Raw genomic sequence first — 14,655 nt, forward strand, 5'->3', positions numbered from 1 at the left:
AAAACAATAACATTTTTGCCTATTTCTAGATATAAAAGCTGACAGCAGACCTTTAAAGAAGGCTGACTACAAACATCCAAAGAACTGGCTATCCCCACCCCACTTACCTGCCTTATTAGACCTTTCATTTTCTGGGGTCTGTCGCTTCTTTATTTTTGATTTTAAAGACTAGTTTTCTCTTCTGGATATAATTACATCACATATAGATTAGTACGCACTTTGGCTTTCTGTGAACATCTTCTTGATTAATTTGGCTAATATTTTAAACAGTATTAATAATCTAGGATTTTATTTGGCCATTCTTAAATATTTATATGCTTGTTGTACAAGAATATCTTTTCTATGGTCACTATAGAAGCCACTTTATTGAGTTCAGAATTAAAACTGACGTATGATTTGCCATTTTTAGATTATTATCTTATTTCTGCTGTTCCTACCTATTTTGATATTTCAGAATAGGGATATTGTCTTTGGTTTTAACTTTTAAAGTATCAGTTTAAGACAATGACAAAATATTCTTTTCTTAGCTGGTATTTGGTTCCTCTTACCTAGCAAGCTTGGGAGAGAATTTTTAGATTAAAACAAATTCTACCCTGTTTAAGAGTAGAAGGAGTGTTCCACGGTTATTGTTTAATTGGTGAGTTCTGGTTTGGGCTGAATCTATGCTTTCACTTTTGAGGATCTGTCACATATTCAGGTTGTAGAGGAAAACAATTATAACTCAAATACGTGTTGTATTTTTGTTTGTTTACCTGAAATACTGAGAATTTCCAGAGTTTAGAGATACCCCATACTGTACATTTCAAAGGCAGCTGCAGGTGTGGGTTCAGTTGATTGTGTTGTAGAGAATATGAAATTTATGACATGCTGTCATAAAGTCCTTCTACACCATTGGGGAGGAGTGTGTGTGTGTGTGTGTGTGCAATTTCTCTCTTTGTGTGTATTATAGATTTGAGGAGACAAAAAGCATGCATTATGCACTGTGTTTTTATTTTCAAGATTTACGTACTGCATAAAATGTACACAGCCCTCCTCTTTCCTTCTGCTACCATAGAACATGTGTGGAAGGAACCTGACAAGACAGACAGCTACATTCTTGCCTAGTTCTCCGGGCCATATGGTACACTCTCATTAGCCATTCGGAGAAGGCAATGGCAACCCACTCCAGTGGGCTGCCATCTATGGGGTCGCACAGAGTCAGACACGACTGAAGCGACTTAGCAGCAGCAGCAGCATTAGCCATTACCAGCTCTCCCTTCTGTTCTTGTGTCACTTGTCTCTCACAGGTGTTTCTTTCATCTTTCTGTTTGCAACTAGCAATTACTCATACTCTGTGCCCACATTTCTAAATAACCCCTGTATTTGCTTGCATTATGTTTAAGAACCAATTTCCTCTTTTAAACCAATTACTGATGATTTTTTCCCCATCATCAGTATTTTTACAGAGCAGTTGAATTCTTTCAAGTTCAGGCTTAAAATTGTTGAAAGTCCGTATTTACCTAGTTAACATACATTCTATATGATGTTGCATAGTCAGTATATAATTATTGACTTTTTATTTTCTTTTATGATATCTTTGAAAGGTTGAGCAAATCAAAATATTTCTTTTTTCAGCTCTGTTAGGTCTGGATAAGACATGCCTAGATATTTATAGTTAGAAGCCTTCCAGTGAAACCACCATTTATTTTTTTTTTAATCCTTTCACTACCTGGTAATGATATTTAAACAGTGAAGTCATTCCCTGAGTGTTCTCTCTAATCTTTATGTTTTTGAGCACTCTTGTGTAACAAGACAGGAAAGAAAACAGAAGCAGTTATTATGTGAAAGAAAAAAATCATGAAAGAATTTAAGCAGTGTTTATATTAACTTCTATTCCTATTTTTAAAGTAAGCACGGTGTTAGCACAATTTTAAATATCCAAATGTAAACAAAGTCAGTTCTTTTCTTTATAAATTTATGGGAAATTCTTCCTAACACAGGATGGATACTATGACAATGTTATAATCTGGATTATACCTGCAAGTTTTTACTTATATTTGACTTTCATATTTCATAGATATTGGCATGTAGGTACTACTGGTAATAAGAATTGTCACAGAATTTTGATATCTTTTATGTCAAATTAAAGAAAATTGGTCACTCATTGGAAGAAGATATATAATGGGAAAGAAGTAATTAATCTTGTGAAACTCTAAATGAGACTGGCTATTATTACAATTAAGCTTGAATAAATGGGCTTCCTAGGTGGCATAATGGTAAGGAACCCACTTGCCAAAGCAGGAGATGTAATAGGCGCTGGTTTGATCCCTGGGTTGGGCAGATTCCCTGAAGGAGGAAATGGCAACTGACTCCAGTATTCTTGCCTGGAGAATCCCATAGACAGAGGAGTTTGGCGGGCCACAGCCCATAAGGTTGCAAAGAGTTGGACATGACTGAAGTGGCTTAGCATGCAACACGCAAACGAATCCAGGATGTTAGTTATGTCTTCCACGTTCCATTTTCTTGGGAGTAGAAATGCATGTTATTGCCTAGAGGATCTTATTACCAGTGATAGATGAAAGATAGATAGCCCTTGGTGCAGTGGCAGTGCATTTGGTAAAACTTTCACAGTATGAACTAGGATAGACTGGAATGTATACTGGTGAGAGGGATTCATTAACTGGCTCATTGTTTCAGGAATTTAGAAATATGAGAGGAATAGTAACTGTAATGACAGAGTTGGATGATGCTCTCAACAAAGATAAAGTGGAAAGTGGAGAGCAAATATTCGGCAATTCAAAGCTAAATATGAAAGATCAGATTCTCTGAAGGAAGACTTGGCTATACCATGGAATTATGTATGGCGATGTGTGCCCAGTTCTTTTTCCAAAGGGAGCTATGGACATTTAATCAGGTAACTATAAAATGTGGAAAAGGGAATGCCCAAACATTTTGGGAACTAGATACAGGGTCAGATAGAATTGTTTAGCTCTGCCTACCACTCCCTGAACAAATGGTAAATTGTTCATCATATTTCATCTGAGGAGGAATCACGGAGATTAGCACCATCCTTAGAGACATAGAAACCCAGGATGGTGGTTCCCATTGTATTTCCATTTATCTTACCTTTCCAGTCTTGGACCTGCTAAAACCTGGTGGATCCTTGAGGATGTTATCAGATTATCACAACCTCAACCAAGTTGTAGCCCCAGTTTTAGCTGCTGTGCCAGGCATGATATTGTTGCCAGAGTACATTTATACAAAGTTGGGCACATTGCTTGTGGTGATTAATCTGGAGAATGCATTCCTTCCAGTCTTAACAGAAAAGAGGATCAGAAAGTTTACATCTACATAAAACAGATTACAGAATACTTTTACCTTTCCCCCAAGATATAAACTCTCCTGCCTTCTGGCAGAATGTAAGCTCTGCTGTTCTCTGCTAACTCCACTCAGCCCACTCAGTGCTTCTGCCCATCCATTTCAGTCTCTTTAGTCTCAACCTCATAGCACCTTAACTTCTGTTCCTTTTTAACACTGTGACCTTCTGTATGATAGATAGTTTCTTCAGGCTTCATTTCTACCTTAATAAATGGGAATAATAATTATGCCTCATAAATGAGATCAGTTTTGTGTTAAAAGTTAGGTGAACATGGATAAGACCTGGTGGCTCAGACTTTGTGATAATGTAATCAGGGTCTGTCTTAGCCTGGGCTGCTGTAACAAAATGCCACAAACTTGTCAGCAACACAAATTTCATTTCTCAGAACTCTGGAGGCTAAAAGTCCACAATCAGAGTGCTGGCATGGCTGGTTTCTGATGAGAGCCCACTTCTGGGTTGTAAACTCCTGACCTCATGCTCATTCTCACATGATGGAAAAGAAGAGCAAACTGGCTCTCTAGACTCTACTTAAAATGGGGCCAATCCCATTTATGAGGGCTCTACCTTCATGATCTAATAATCTCCCCAAAACTTACCTCCAAATACTATCACATGGGGTTTAGAGTTTCAACACATAAATTTTGGGGGAGCACAGTCAGTTAATTGCAGGATCTAATGAGGAAAATAAAATGGAATGTGCCTTAAGTAGCAAAAGAGAGGAAATTTCCATAGGTGATGCTGGAGATGAGAACCAAACAAGGAATGCTGAGGACCCAGAAACTGACAGCAGCAGAAGTGTTCATCCCCCACTAGGCTTGAAAGACAAAGGAATGAGATAGACTGGTGTTGTCAGAACTCAGAGGTTAGGTTGACTTGAACCTAACCTCTGGAACCACAGTGGGCTTGAATGGTGGGAGCTGAAGCCAAAGAGGAAATTCAGCCTTTCTCAAAAGAGCTGAGAAAAGCAAAGGATGGAGAGATGAAGAGAGAATTACTAGAGTTGCTCTGTTTTCCCTACCCTCCAGTATCTTGCCTCTCAATGACCAGAAGTCAGTTGACATTGAGCCAGGGAAACACCACCTGCAGAGGCCAGCTCAGAGCACAGGAAAAATCTGAAGCCAACAGTGTTTTCATCTTTAGGAGATCACACGGCATAAGGCCACATCACTGTGGGTAGGAGTGGGTGTGGGGTGTCCCATGGAGGTCCTGCTGTTGCCACTATCAGCTTTTCTGGAATTGATTCTGATTTAGGCAGTGAGGAACTGGAAAAGAAAACTAATGGAACACTAGGCAGCAATAGGAAATGAGTTTCAAATGCATTATGCTAAGTGAGAGATGCTAGACATAAAGAATATGTATACTGAGTGATTCCTTTTATATAAAATTCTAGAAAAGACAATAGTGATGGAAAGCAAATCAGTGGTTTTGGGAGGCCAGGATATGGAGGGAGAGGAGTAACTGCAAAGTGGAATGAGAAAAATATTTTAGGATAATGAGAATATGTTGTAATTGTGGTGTTAGTTGCATAACTGCATATATTTCTAAAAGTTTATCTAATGGCACATGTAAAATTGATGAATTTCATTTTATGTAACTACCAGTAATGCTGACCAAAACAAGTAAAATCAAATATACGCAAGTAATTTTAATATATATTTATTTTAAAGGGATGTTAATTGATTTCTCAAACATGTCTCCCAATTTATTATCATTTACTATTGTATTCTGTTCTCACAAATCAGCATATAGATTGCTATCATGTGGGAGACTAATTTTCTAACCCATCCTTTGATTATGTTAGAGAAGTCAAAACTCAGTTTTTCTAAAGTCACATTTAAAACTGTAGTTCTAACAGTGCATACTCATCTGAATGATTGAGAAAATTTTCCACTTTTTATCCAGCATTTAATCATGGAAGCCCAGTTAAGAGTGTATGGTTCATATGAGGCACATGTTAGCGTTTGACATCAGGTGCGTTAATGATTAATTTTCTACAACATCTAAACAAGGCATGTTAGAGGGGAAATGACTGTCAAGAACTCTGGATTCCACATGAAAGACTCGTTTCAGGAAATTATTTTCTGAATCAAACCGTATAACTCCATGACCTCCCTGGAGGGAAAACTTGAAGTACTCTTGCCTAAAATAGCAAAGTTGGACTTCTAAATTATGGAAAATGACAAACACATTGAAAACCTGGAAGAAACTTCTTGGGAGATTAAAACAAACATCACAAAGTACAGTGCATAGAAAAGAGCTGATTAAATTCAATATCATTATGAAAAAGATGGGTGGTACAATTTCAAAACCTAATAATATCATAGACTGACTGGAATGTTTGGAAACACTCCTTAGTGGAATTTTGGCAAGGCTGATGGAGGAGTTGATAACTTAATGTTGTGTGGAACTTACTTTCAGATACCAGTACTGTAGATAAGATCCATAATGTGGGATTAAAGAGGCCCTGTAACCAGAGAAAAATCGTGGTAGGTAGAGATTTGAACTCCGGATGTGAGAGAGACCCTTCAGTCAGAAGGAAGATCCTTGTCTTCTTGGACCTAAGCCTGGAGATGCAGACTAGGGAGGGAAACTGCCTGAAATACCGCAGAGGGCATACTTATTGCTTCCTGTATAATTGTCAGTGACACAACAGGAGCAACTTATCTCCTTTGACATATTGAAGGCACACAAAGACTGCTGGGGAGGAGGCCTCTTGACATCACTCAGACGCTGATCTTGCCTCTAAAATAAATTCAAAGGAACTTTTATGTTTCCTAGAACTAGAGAATTTCTTTGATGCTAATCACACTTTAGCTGTTTGGAATTGTTCTATCTTTCAGGAGTCTTCATGTTCTTCATAATTTATCTCAGTCATAATGAGCATAATTAGAAGTTTGTCTTTTTGTGATCTTTTAGCAATTTAAAATATATCATTAAATATTGCAATAAATATGAAGGGTGAGCTTTCTGCATTAATAGTGCTCAATAATATATTTTAATTGCATTATGAAAATGCATTTCATAATGCATTTTCAGCATTATGAAAATATTTTCCAATGTCACTTTGGGGAATCAGGAGAGTTAGGCCTTTGTCAATGAAGTTTGTAGAACTTTGTTTATATCAGTGTGGTAATACAGTGGAGAGGTAAAATGTCATTTCTCAAGCTGTAATACAGAAACTTGATAGGCATGAAACTTTATCATTCTGAAACATGTTTTTGGTTAATCAGACTGTAACTTAAGTGCTGCACTAATAGAATTTTAAATCAGTAAGTTATTATCACTCACAATAGATATATTGATTAGGGAAAACATAAAGATTTTACTCACTAGATTCTTATTTCAAATCCTTTCTGTCATTGAATTGTGAGTTTAAGTGCATTTTGTTTTGTGTCTTTGTATTCCGTACAGCTCTGTTTCCTTTGAACACATAGATATTCTAGATAAGACTGTCAGACTAAAAGATAGAGTGACTCTTGGGAGGTATTGGGGGAAAACCTGCACTGAGAATCTGAACAGATGTTAGAAATATGCTTTAATCCCTCAAGGCTCTTCAGATGTCAGTTGGCTTATGTTTCTGGACATTATCTGCTGGATCACATTGAGCTATCTCAATTTTATATTCCCAGGGATTGATTTCATTAATGAAGAACATGCCAGGACTTGGGATTATCTACAATGAAAGATGATTTCTTCAGGCCTGGTGAGCTGAAAGATGACTAGATGACCACTTTGCGAATAGAAGAAATTAAAGCTCAGGGCTGGTGTGAAGACTTTTAACAGCAAGCTGAAAAAACAACTGGACACACGTCAGAACTTTCTGGCAAGTGTTTACAATCAACTGGAACAATTTCAGGGCACATTAGGAAGAGGAGGAGGAAGAGGCCTGAACTGCTGCTGTGAGAAACTGGTGCACGGAGTTCTCATCTTACAGCAATTAAATGCCAAACATTCCCCCATCTACAGAGAGAATGATGTTGGGTTGAGTGAATGCTTAGAGTAAAAAAATATGTGTTACAGAAACAAACAGGAAATATGGCTAGGAAGTAAGGACGTATTCTGATCTGGCTTGTGAACTTTATGTTCAAACATCTTACTACTTTCTGAGCTAAAGGCAATAAGAGTTTAAATCCATCTATGACATTAGAATTTAATTTCCACGTTATTACTCAGAAACTAAGTGGCTTGTGGAGGTTCAGAGTAGTAATTGATACTTATTTAAATAGATACCTAGAACATTTAGTATGTTGTCTGATGTCTGAATTACAGCAATTTTAACCTGCAACTATTTCCCAGGGTTTCTTAGTGCATTAGTATTGGGACAGGTTTTATGTTGGAACAGACAGCTTTGGTCAAATGATATTCTGCAGCCATGTGTGCTAAAAGAGAATCCTATGGGCATCCCAGGAACACTACAAAAATGAAGTTTTTATATACTTTCTTACAAAATATTAAATATCACTCTGATAAAGAGCTATTATTCTCTTATTTCCATTAAGGGATTGAGGATATTTCACTAAATCTTGAATAAGATTCTTTGGCATTCCCTGGGGGAATAAAATTCATTTGGAGATAAGCTTTTATTTTTTGTTTTTTTGTTGTTTTCTATTTTATTTTCTCATATAACTTAGGAATGATGTGTATCTGCTGTGTCCTCTATTAAGGCTAGTTTACTCCTCTTTCTAGAGCTATTTTTAGCTATTAGACTTTTGACACATTTTTATTCCCAAACATGTGAGAACAAAGCATGCTTTCCAAAAGAAAATTCTAGATTCCAATTCTGTTGAATAGTTCAGTCTCAGTTCAGTTCAGTTCAGTTCAGTCGCTCAGTCGTGTCTGACCCTTTGCGACCCCATGAATCGCAGCACGCCAGGCCTCCCTGTCCATCACCAACTCCCGGAGTTCACTCAGACTCACGTCCATCGAGTCAGTGATGCCATCCAGCCATCTCATCTTCTGTCGTTCCCTTCTCCTCCTGCCCCCAATCCCTCCCAGCATCAGAGTCTTTTCCAATGAGTCAACTCTTCGCATGAGGTGGCCAAAGTACTGGAGTTTCAGCTTTAGCATCATTCCTTCCAAAGAAATCCCAGGGCTGATCTCCTTCAGAATGGACTGGTTGGATCTCCTTGCAGTCCAAGGGACTCTCAAGAGTCTTCTCCAACACCACAGTTCAAAAGAATCAATTCTTCGGTGCTCAGCTTTCTTTATAGTCCAACTCTCACATCCATACATAACTACTGGAAAAACCATAGCTTTGACTAGATGGACCTTTTTTGGCAAAGTAATGTCTCTGCTTTTTAATATGCTGTCTAGGTTGGTCATAGCTTTTCTTCCAAGGAGCAATTGTCTTTTAATTTCATGGCTGCAGTCACCATCTGCAGTGATTTTGGAGCCCAGAAAAATAAAGTCTCTCACCATTTCCATTGTTTCCTTATCTATCTGCCATAAAGTGGTGGGACCGGATGCCATGATCTTAGTTTTCTGAATGTTAAGTTTTAAGCCAACTTTTTCACTCTCCTCTTTCACTTTCATCAAGAGGCTCTTTAGTTCTTTTTTGCTTCTGCCATAAGGGTGGTGTCATCTATGTTTCTGAGGTTATAGATATTTCTGTCAGCAATCCTGATTCCAGCATGTGCTTAATCCAGCCTGGCATTTCGCATGATGTACTCTGCATATAACTTAAATAAACAGGGTAACAACAGACAACCTTGACGTACTCCTTTCCCAGTTTGGAACCAGTCTGTTGTTCCATGTCCAGTTTTAACTGTTGCTTCTTGAGCTCCATACAGATTTCTCAGAAGGCAGGTCAGGTGGTCTGGTATTCCAATCTCTTAAGAATTTTCCACAGCTTGTTGTAGTCCACATAGTCAAAGGCTTTGGCATGGTCAATAAAACAGAAGTAGATGTTTTTCTGGAATTCTCTTGCTTTTTGATGATCCAGTGGATGTTGAAAATTTGATCTCTGGTTCCTCTGCCTTTTCTAAACCCAGCTTGAACATCTGGAAGTTCTCAGTTCACATACTGTTGAAACCTGGATTGGAGAATGTTGAGCATTAATTTGCTGATGTGTGAGATGAGTGCAATTGTGTGGTAGTTTGAACATTCTTTGGCATTGCCTTTCTTTGGTATTATGTATAAAGAATCAAAACAGCTTTCCTGAGTGTCAGAAATTTTATAAAATAGTCTAAAAAGTTAAATTATTATGCATTGGTTTATTGAACTGTGGGAAACTACCATGAGGCTTTCATTTATTTCTAGTCACAGTCTGCAGTCATGACTTGTTAACTACCCTATCCCTCATATAAGCCCACCTTAGGCAGATTGTACATTCTTATGGTCACTCTCCATCATAAAAAAACATGTCATGTTCTTAATTCTCATCTTCTTCTCTTAATTACTCGTCTCTTGCAACTTTGTCCCAAAGACTTAAATTGGAGGAGAAATGTCTGTTTTTTCACTCTTTCCTCTTTCTTCTCTCTCTCTTTGTTTTCTCTCCTTTGTTTTTTAAAAAAAGAAGATGGGGAGGGCTGAATGTCTAGAATGAAACTCAAATTGTTTGTTCTTTTGCCTTTTGATGTTCTTCTTGGCAAGAGAGTTTGATGGCAGTTCTCCTTTAGAGTGCATATTTGAATTTCTTGGGGTGGTTCGTGTTTAGGAGTGGGATCTGCCCATTTCAAGGTTCCCTGATGTGAGGGGCCAAGTCCCATTTTATTTCTTCCTAATCACTTCTCAGACTTTGTTCCTGAATGTTCACTGCAGCAGGCCTAGATTGCCACCCTGGGCTTGGAACAACCGGACTCAAGACTAGATATTTTCCATGGGATTCAACTGACCTGCCTCCTTTTTGTTCCTCATGGTGATAGTTCAGATTTTCCACAGCTGCCCCCTCTTCTGATTTCCCTCTCCCTCCACCCGTTCTCCTTTCCTCTCGTTCAATACAATAATGAAAAATCAATAAGCCTACTTACTAATTTAGTGCCCAACTAGGGTTGGATGACTCATAAGCTGGAATCAAGATTGCCAGGAGAAATACCAACAACCTTAGATATGCAGATGATACCACTTTAATGGCAGAAACTTACGAGGCACTAAGGAGCTTCTTGATGAAAGTGAAAGAGGAGAGAGAAAAACGTGGCTTGAAACTCACCTTCACTTCATAAAACGAAGATCATACTATCTGTCCCATCACTTCATGGCAAACAGATGGGGAAAAAAGTGGAAACAGTGCCAGATTTCATTTCTTTGTCTCCGAAATCCCTGCAGATGGTGACTGCAGCCATGAAATTAGAAGACACTTTCTCCTTGGAAGAAAAGCTATGACAAACCCAGACAGTGTGTTAGAAAGCAGACACATCACTTTGCTGACAAAGGTCCATATAATCAAAGCTGTGAGTTTTCCAGTAGTCATGTACAGATGTGAGAATTGGACCATAAAGATGTCTGAGTACCGAAGAATTGGTGCTTTCAAATTGTGGTTCTGGAGAAGACTCTGAGAGTCCTTTGGAAGCAAGAAGATCAATCAATCCTAAAGGAAATTCACTCTGAATATTCTTTGGAAGGACTGATGCTGAAGCTGCAATACTTTGGCCACAGATGGGAAGAGTCGACTCGTTGGAAAAGACCTGGTGCTGGGAAAGATTGAGGACAAGAGAAGTGGGTGACAGACGATGAGAGTTGGATGGCATCACCAATTCAATGGACATGAATTTGAGCAAACTCTGGGAGATAGTCCAGTTCATGAGGTTGCAAAGGGTTGGACATAAAATACCAGTTTCCTTTTTTTTTTTTTGCAGGCTCCTCTCCATGAATCCTGTCTCCCCAGGTTGGCATTGGGAAAGGCAGGAAAAAAATAACAATCCTTCCCCACAACTCCAACAATTTTATTCCTATTCCCCTCTACTTTCCCCATCCCTGCTTATGCAACTAGATGGAAGGGCTTGTGGAGATTATTAAGGAGGAGTGGGTTTAGCCACCACTTAATAACGTCTGGAAGATGAGTTCCATTGTTTGCAGTTCTCTTCAGATTGATTAATATAGGATATCTTTTTGTATCTCAGGCTTGAATCTTGGTCACCAATTCCAGGGTAAGAAAAAAAATCCCATTCATCACATTGCTATGCTTACAGAAAAACAATTTGTAGTATTCTCTATACATCAATCCATAAGGCATTATAAGTACTCCTGTCATTGGCTGTGCTTATGTTCACTTGTAATCTCATATTGTTCATGAAAGAATGATTGTAAACTTTTAAAGATTATCCAGGGATGTGATTTTTTTTTTAGCAGCTGATTTTTTTTTTCTCCATCAGTCCATGATCTTTAAATCTGACACTAATGGCTGTTAACCACATTCTCCATAAAATTCTTCCTAATTTCATGTTCTGAGCTCCCAGATATAATACGTTTCAAATTTTCTTTACATCATTCTCCTATACACACTCTTTAACAAAAAATAGATTTACCTTCTTCCTTGCTGTTATGGCTTACCATTCTAGACTGATGTTTGTAAACTTAAGTTGCTATAAAAGTGTGACTCCAGTTTGATTCAAACACACATTTATGTGTATTAGCCAGACTGACTAATCTGATTTAAAAGGAACTTTCACAGAGCTTTCACCAACTTTAGAACACTGTACTCATTCAGTATTTACCTCAAAGACAGACTCTGCAACACTTTCAAGGCTTCAACAGTGCTGTCCTTTTGTCTCTTTCTAGTTTTTTTTCAGCTCTTTGCCTCCCAAGCTTTGCTTCAGGCATTCCTGTATCCTCTTGTCCTTGGTGTCTTGGGAATATACGCTTTTTCCGGTCTCTGTGTTTTAGCAAATACTTCCCCTCCTAATAAGAAAGCCTCCGAACTTCACTCACCTGCCCAAATAATGAGTTTTAAATATTATACTCTGTCATGAAATATTTCTGGATAGCTCTAGCTTATAGAGATCTTTTCTCGATTACTACATCTTATGGGTAGACCTCGTTTTGTTAGACTTTTCATTCAATATGTTTCCTGCTATGTTTGTTCCTCCTTGGATTTAAATATTTTGAATCATTAATATGTTAATACTTACTGAGGTTGGTGACCATATCTTAGATTTCTTTACATGCCTTGAAAGAGCTAGCATATACAAGTAGATAATATTTTTAAAAGTATAGTTTATTGTGCTCAGTTGCTCAGTTATGTCTGACTCTTTGTGACCCCATGGACTGTAGCCCGCCAGTCTCCTCTGTCCATGGGAATTTGTAGGCAAGAATACTGGAGTGGGTTGCCATTTCTTTCTTCAGGGTATCTTCCTGAACTAGGGATCGAACCTGCATCTCCTATGTCTCCTGCATTGGCAGATGGGTTCTTTACCCGCTGAGCCTCAAAGAATATATAATACAGTGCAGCAGAAAGAGCTCCTGGCAAGCCCTCAAAATAGCAGTGTGGTCTTGGGAAATACTGCTTTCTGTCTTAAACCTCAGTTCTCTGGTCTGTAAGATAGGAAAGTAATGTCCCTTCTGTCTACTCTGAAATATTATTAGAAGTTGTGAATAGGATGTGAAGAGTTTTTAAATCTGAAAATAAGGATTTGCCTATTACTTTAAATACATTTAGAAAAATCTGCCTAAACTTACTGTAAGTTCAATATAAAGAAAACACAAGAGTTGGATGGAAATGGAGATTTTTCATTTTCTATACTCGAAAGGACAAATTGCTTATGCCTTTCTATAGAAAAATTTTCAGGTTTGAGGACATAAATTTATTTTATCAGTTTAGTAGATGAGGGTGTTGCTGCACACAGCAAAATTTTGTGTCTTATATAAGACCAGTGGCAGAACTAGAAATATACAAACCTTAAGGGCACAACAGAGGATGAGATGTTGAATGGCATCACCAACTCAATGGACACGAGTCTGAGTAAACTCCTGGGAGATGGTGAAGGACGGGGAAGCCTGGCGTGCTGCAGTCCATGGGGTCACAAAGAGTCAAAGACAACTCAGTAACTGAACTATGACTCCTGGGGGTCTGAATATCTACTTAAGTTTTCTATACTCTTGTAAAATGAATAAAGCAACTAAGAGTTTGAAAAAAATTAGTTTTGAAATATGGGGTTTTATACTTTAATACATCTGAAATCTAATTTTTCTAAATTTAAAAATACGTCCTCTGTAGTTTTGTTTAGCATGATTTGAAGACAAAGAAGGAGTTGATGATAGTGAAAAAGAATGTACAGTATTCTGCCTGGTATTATTGAAGGAAGTTCCAGGGTTTGCATTTAGGGAGATCAACTTCTAGTCTGCCTTTTGGGTTTATAACTTATGAAAGATGACTGAAACATTTGAAAACAATTAAGTACACTTTCTTATTCTGTGACTAATAATTCACCTTAAAATGTTGGAGAACAGTGCACACCCAGAACTGTAACTACATAGATTTAGATCAAGTTGACTTTTTATTTCCTTAACATTCTGGCTTATTCTGTTGAGGCTTGTGATGCAATTCTCAGCAGAGAAATAGACAAATGCCAGCATATCCATACAGTATCACATCAGAATGGGAAGAATGTGCTTTGTTTCACAACCTCTCCATTGTGGTAAAGCAGCACTGGGACCAGGCTAAGGAAATGCTGACTCAGTGTTTCCCATCTTAGAATTTTAACAGCAATACCACAGACCTTCCTACCCCCTTGCCAGGGAAAATTGCCTTTATTTGGCACAAATAATTTAAGTATATCTTATTGCTAAATTAGTATTCACTTCTAAATTCCTGAACATGTTTACCACAAACACATTGTTCCTTCCAGCTTAAATAATATATTACTTTAGGGACTAATTCTGTGGCTTTTACTTAGGAAATATAGTCCCAGAAGTAAGTCAGTTCTAGGCTGTAAATTCACTCTAGTTCCATCATTTTTTTCCCCAATTCAAGTGCTGTTCTCAGCCCGTGTTAATAATGAAGATTTGTTCGAAGGGTCCTGGATGTGATTATTGTTTTTATTTTTGAAATGGGAGTTAGAGTTTGTTAACATAATTTCTTTGTTAGTTTACTGATTACACTAAACTTTTTTAGACAGAATTTTTTAAAAATAATAACTGACTTTTTTTTATACTGAGGAATAAAAATTGGTGAACAACTTTCTGTATAAATTATTTATCTCCCTTGCTGTAATCTCAGTACCTTTAAAAACACAGATTAAACCCATTAGAAAAGTTAGTTAAAACCACTTTCTACTTTTAGAAAAAAATCTCAAAACTTTATCAAGATGCATAGATCACCTTTGCATTTTGTGTTTTGCTTTTCCCCATCTGTATACAAGACA

The sequence above is a fragment of the Bos indicus x Bos taurus genome, chromosome 9 (genome assembly GCF_003369695.1).
Source record: "Bos indicus x Bos taurus breed Angus x Brahman F1 hybrid chromosome 9, Bos_hybrid_MaternalHap_v2.0, whole genome shotgun sequence".
Taxonomy (NCBI): Eukaryota; Metazoa; Chordata; class Mammalia; order Artiodactyla; family Bovidae; genus Bos; species Bos indicus x Bos taurus.